The sequence below is a fragment of the Oncorhynchus mykiss genome, chromosome 26 (assembly GCF_057628025.1).
Source record: "Oncorhynchus mykiss isolate SJ-2025 chromosome 26, ASM5762802v1, whole genome shotgun sequence".
NCBI lineage: Eukaryota > Metazoa > Chordata > Actinopteri > Salmoniformes > Salmonidae > Oncorhynchus > Oncorhynchus mykiss.
Window position 1 is genome coordinate 6,928,147 of NC_143047.1, and position 6,045 is coordinate 6,934,191.

The window sequence follows — 6,045 nt, forward strand, 5'->3', positions numbered from 1 at the left end:
CACAAGTCAATTTTCTCACAACTATATATTCAATGTCACCTCGCAATTTTATGCATTTAGAATTATCTCCCACTCTGTCTCCCTCTCAACACTGTTATGAATACATTACATGGTTGTAAAATATGGAATATTCTACAAGCACCATTGTCATCATTGGTGCCAGATTTGCTCCTCTAATAACAACGCTTATAAAAGCAAAAATGGTAGTCCTCATTGAAAGGGGTAACACAGGAGAATCGAGTCTGATAAACCCAGACGTAGCAGTGAATCAGGGGTCAAAACAGACGATCTGTGTGATCCCTGCTTCTCCTCAGTCCTCTCCTGGCCTCTGGTTCTCTTTAGACCGCCTGAGCATGTCTCTGTCTCTGGGATGAGTCCTGCTGTCCAGGACACTACAGAAAGAAGAGAGTGAAAGAAAGAAGGGGGGGGGGGGTCTAGTTGGATCATGGTGGACCCACCACAGTACAGAGAGACCTCCCTGCTGACGAGCAAACAGTGCTACAAATGGCAGAGCCGGCCAGACAATCGCTCTCTGAATGGGGGCTAATTAGCTGGTGGCTAACGCCAGTTTACTAACACCTGTATTAGTGCGCTACCACAGCGGGGAGCCTGGGCCAGGGCTGGCCAACAAGCCCTAATCCTCCATAAGCCAACAGTGCTCCTCCCTCCAAACTAGCATTAGCATTTTCTCCATTGGCTAGCTATGAGTCCAACCTGGAAGAGACAGGTTTTCACAGCTGGGGGGGTCTAGCAGAGAGAGGGATGTGTTTGTGTGTGTGTGTGTAGAGGGGGGGTAGTGTGTGTGTGTGTGTGTGTGTGTGTGTGTGTGTGTGTGTGTGTGTGTGTGTGTGTGTGTGTGTGTGTGTGTGTGTGTGTGTGTGTGTGTGTGTGATTGAGTGTGTGTGTGTGTGATTGAGTGTGTGTGTGTGTGTGTGTGTGTGTGTGTGTGTGTGAGTGAGTGAGTGAGTGAGTGAGTGAGTGAGTGAGTGAGTGAGTGAGTGAGTGAGTGAGTGCGTGCGTGCGTGCATCCATGCATGTGTACATTAATTTATGTGAACATACACTACCGTTCAAAAGTTTGGGGTCACTTAGAAATGTCTTTGTTTTTGAAAGAAAAGCACATTTTTTTATCCATTAAAATAACTTTAAATTGATCAGAAATACAGTGTAGACATTGTTAATGTTGTAAATCTATTGTAGCTAGAAACAGTAGATTTTTTATGGAATATCTACATAGGTGTACAGAGTCCATTATCAGCAACATTCACTCTTGTGTTCCAATGGCACGTTGTTTAGGCTAATCCAAGTTTATTATTTTAAAAGGCTAATTAATCATTAGAAAACCATTTTGCAATTATGTTAGCACAGCTGAAAACTGTTGTTCTGATTAAAGAAGCAATAAAACTGGCCTCCTTTAGACTAGTTGAGTATCTGGAGCATCAGCATTTGTGGGTTCGATTACATTGCCAAAAAACTGAAGATCTTGACCAACGCTGTGTACTACTCCCATCACAGAACAGTGCAAACTGGCTCTAACCAGAAAAGAAGGAGGTGTGGGAGGCCCCGGTGCACAACTGAAAAAGAGGACAAGTACATTAGAGTGTCTAGTTTGAGAAACAGACGCCTCACAAGTCCTCAACTGGCAGCTTCATTAAATAGTACCCGCAAAACACCAGTCTCAACATCAACAGTGAAGAGGCGACTCCGGGATGCTGGCCTAGCTTTTCTTTCAAAAACAAGGACATTTCTAAGTGACCCCAAAGTTTTGAACGGTAGTGTACATGTGCATTGTGAGTCCCATTCCATCACTCTCACTCTCTCGCACACTCTCTTCCACTGCCTTGGTGGTGGAGTGATTGTCTGCTATCAGTGTGTGAGTCAGTGAGTATGAGGCCTGTGTGTGTAAGGGATTAGCCTGCTTAAGCATTAGTATTATGACTGGCCCGGCTACATTCCCCTGCTTTGCTGGTAATGTGAGGGGAGGAGAAGACAGCCGGTCCATTAGCTGTCTATTTGCTCAGCAGTCGGCCCGCTCTGATCCCCAATTTCACTCCCTGATTCTGGGAGAATCTGTTTCTTTTGTGGACGGAGGGATGAAGAGATAAAGAGTAGGACAGAGGGGCACGTTGATTCAGAGATCACGGGTTCTTGGGAGATTGATTGCCCTTACCAAACTAATCAGGGTGTGTAAACAGAGGGAACGGCATGAAGGTTTAGTTGGTAAAAGAAAGAGAGAGCTGGTGAGGTCTGGAGTGTTGATTGAGAGATGTTCTCATAGGACCACCATCAGTCGGACCCAAACAGACCAAAGACATCTAAGAACACCCTGAAACTCACTGTCTATGTCTGTGGTTCAACAGTGGAGAGATTTGGAGAATTCAGTGGCCTGACGGCCAGTTTGATGTAGTTTGATATAGTTATCCAGCCTAGTCACTTTGAAGAAATGTGCAGATCAACACGATTCTGTAGGAGGGGGATTCCGAGTGATATTCTTATGATTTTTCGCAACATTGCAGAGAATAAATTTGGGTTACTTCCAAATAACTTTGGGTTACTCCTAAGTCGTCATCTCCAACATTGTCTCCGTTACAGAGCTTTCCTTTGGTTTCGTTTGAGGCTTATCCGTTCATATGAGCACTTCCTCCTCTGTATTCACCTGTCCTTATTTCTATTGGGAATTGTTTTTCTACCTGGTGATGAAAGTCCACAAACCTGTCAGCATTGTGATGGTGTTGATGAATGAACTCTGCACAATGTGCTTATTTTCCATTTTCCTTTTGATCGGGAACAATGTTTGACAGTACTTGATGTGTATGAAATTGTTTGGCGAAGGGTGCGTCAAAACAAAATAGTCATTGCCCCAAATTCTGCACCTTTCAATGACTGCAAAGAAAATAACATTGAGTCAAAGGGAATTTTTAAAAGACAGATTATCTTTCTGTTTTGTCACCTTGATTCAAGCGGTATGTAAACTTGCGTGTGTTTGCAATTGTTACGGTATCATAGGAATGTGTTTGCTCTTTTGAGAAGACAAATACATTTTGAAAATGCATTTCATGTTCTGCAAAAGGACATATGGTACTGTGTCTTGTGTGCAATGTTCCCAAAAATGTTTTGTATGAGATTGAGAAAAACTGTTAACAGTTGTTTTAACTGTCCCTATCCCTGAACATAACCCTATAGCTTCATGTCCACATCCCAGTTCAACCATAACCCTCAACCACAACCCTAACCTTACCCTAGCTTCATGTCCACATCCCAGTTCAACCATAACCCTCAACCACAACCCTAACCTTACCCTAGCTTCATGTCCACATCCCAGTTCAACCATAACCCTCAACCACAACCCTAACCCTAAACCTTACCCTAGCTTCATGTCCACATTTCAGTTGAACCTTCAACCCTAACCATTACCCTAACCCTAACTTCATGTCCACATCCTGGTTCAACTCTAACCCTAGCCTTAACCACAACCCTAACCCTAGCCTCATGTTCAGGTTTCGGTTCAACCCTAGCCTCAACCACTATCCTAACCCTAACCCTAGCCTCAACCACTATCCTAACCCTAACCCTAGCCTTAACCACTATCCTAACCCTAACCCTAGCCTTAACCACTATCCTAACCCTAACCCTAGCCTCAACCACTATCCTAACCCTAACCCTAAGTCTAGCTTCATTTTCTGTGCAACAAATACATATTTTGTCACAGTCAGGTGTTCTTCCTGTAGACAACATCTTCTCCTTTCACACTTAAACTGAGATTCTGTTTCTATAATGACCTGTCAATCATCAAATTAAAACACCATGCCCCTACAGACTACCCCTTGTGATACAACAAAGTAGCAGCTCAACATTATTTTGATTTTAAGTGGACATCAGATCAGATGTCACCATCTATTCCCTGTTTCCCAGCCCTCTCTGATACCCCTTACTGCCAATTAGGGAGGAGAGGGGAGGGGGGGATCTGCAATGGGAGGGCCACTATGGCGATAGGGAGGGGTATAGAGGGGTACACATGCTACCCTGCTAGAAGCCAGAGTCAATGGGGACCAGGGCTAATGGGTAATCACTAGGGGGCTTATGTTGCAAATCAACCCTGATCTGGAGGGCCCTTCTGGGGATAGCTGTCCAGCGAGAGCTGGGTCTGGAGCTAGAATGCAGTAATGGGTGCTGGGGTGGAGATCTGGAGGGGCCCAGAGGGGAATATGGTGTCAGACTGGCACAGGCGTCACCAGGCTCAAAGTGTCTTTGATAGGCAAAGTAGTCCCATATGGGGAACCGATTGTACAATAGAGACTTTTGGTTTCACCTGAACAGATAATGTTTCTGGGGTTCAATTGCAGGGGATTTGTGGTAATGTGTTAACTGCTCAGAGAAAGGTTTGAGTTGCAATTTCTGTTGTAGTAGAGAAGGGGTACACTTTAAACCTTACAGGAGCAATTGCAGTTCAGTGCTTCACTCAAGGACATATTGACAGATTTTTCCCTTAGTCAGCTTGGGGATTCAAACCAACAACCTTTCAGTTATTGGCTCAACGCTCTTAACCGCTAGGCTACCTGTTTCTCTACTGCTTTGTCTTCAATGTGGTCAGAATTAGTTTTCCTATAGATTTCCCTGTCCGTGTTGGAGCACCCTGTAGGCAGCGTGCGAATTACAGGGGGGTCAGTGGGAAGTTCAGTTCCCCCCTAATTGCAATAAAAGTCTAACTTTGCGGGAGTCTCTAATTTAACCATTCTCCTATTTGTTTAAAATGCAATGTTCTACTCGACATTGAGAACACCTGCTCTTTCCATGACATGGACTGACTGGGTCAATCCCAGTGGGGGCTATGGTCTCTTGTTGATGTCGCCTGTTGGATCCACTTCAGTTGGTGTGGATGAAGGGGAGAAGACAGGTTGAATGGAGATTATGAAAATAAAATAGACGCTTATTCCAATCGAACACCCCCACCTCTCTGTCATGGTTTAAACTTTCCTAATAAACCAGACATTTATACTTGATAAATGGTCTGAAACATAGCAATGTAACATTTTTGAAGTTTTCCTTACAAGCCAATAACAAGCCAGTAAAATTACATTTGAGCTTACACTACCGGTTGTCTGTGCGGTTGGTCCTTCAGCAACTCGAAATCTGAGACCAAACATCCACAGGAAAGTGTTGTTTACCTGACTTTGTAGAGCGCCGGTACTGCCGTTGAAATGTATATCACCTAGTACATGCACCAAACCATGTAAACACCCACAGACTTTAGTTACATGCGAGGAGCCAAGATGGCATCGCTGTGAGAGGGAGTGTTTTCTCGCTTGTCCAAATAACTTTGAGGGTTAGGTGAAGCAAGAAATGTTTTAGCTACATATGGCAAATTTGTTTTTGTCAAGTTGAATTGGAAGAACATGACAGCAAGGCAACATAAGACGGAATATCCAAGCTTCGCAGAAGACAGCAGGCATGCTAGCTAGCTACAACGAGAGCCAGAGCAGCATGGATACACAAGATGCCGCTAGCTCAAGCAATAGGAAGAAAAAGACAGACCAGGACGAGATCCTTGCAACCTCTTTACCTCCGACCCCAATTAAAAACCCACTGTAGAAAAAAGTGAAATAGGACATTTCCATGTCTGAACTGTTCTCTGCAATCCAGACCCTGGCTCCCAAGTGGCGCAGCGGTCTAAGGCATTGCATCTCAGTGCTAGAGGTGTCACTACAGACACCCTTGTTTGAATCCAGGCCATGATTGGGAGTCCCATAGGGCGGTGCACAATTGGCCCAGCGTTGTCCTGGTTTGGTCAATGTAGGCAGTCATTGTAAATAAGAATTTGTTCTTAACTGGCTTGCCTGGTTAAATAAAGGTTAATTTAAAAAAATACTAAACAAGATGCCAAATTCTCCAAAGTGTTCATCATAGAGCGGGTTACTGAAGAAACATCAAAGAAGATTGATCATTTGTGACTTGTTTCAGGAAGCTACGTTTGAACGCTTATATTTTTATTTTTTATGAAAATGCATTTTTTGGTTAAATTACGAGACTAGTTGGTTTAGCCACAGA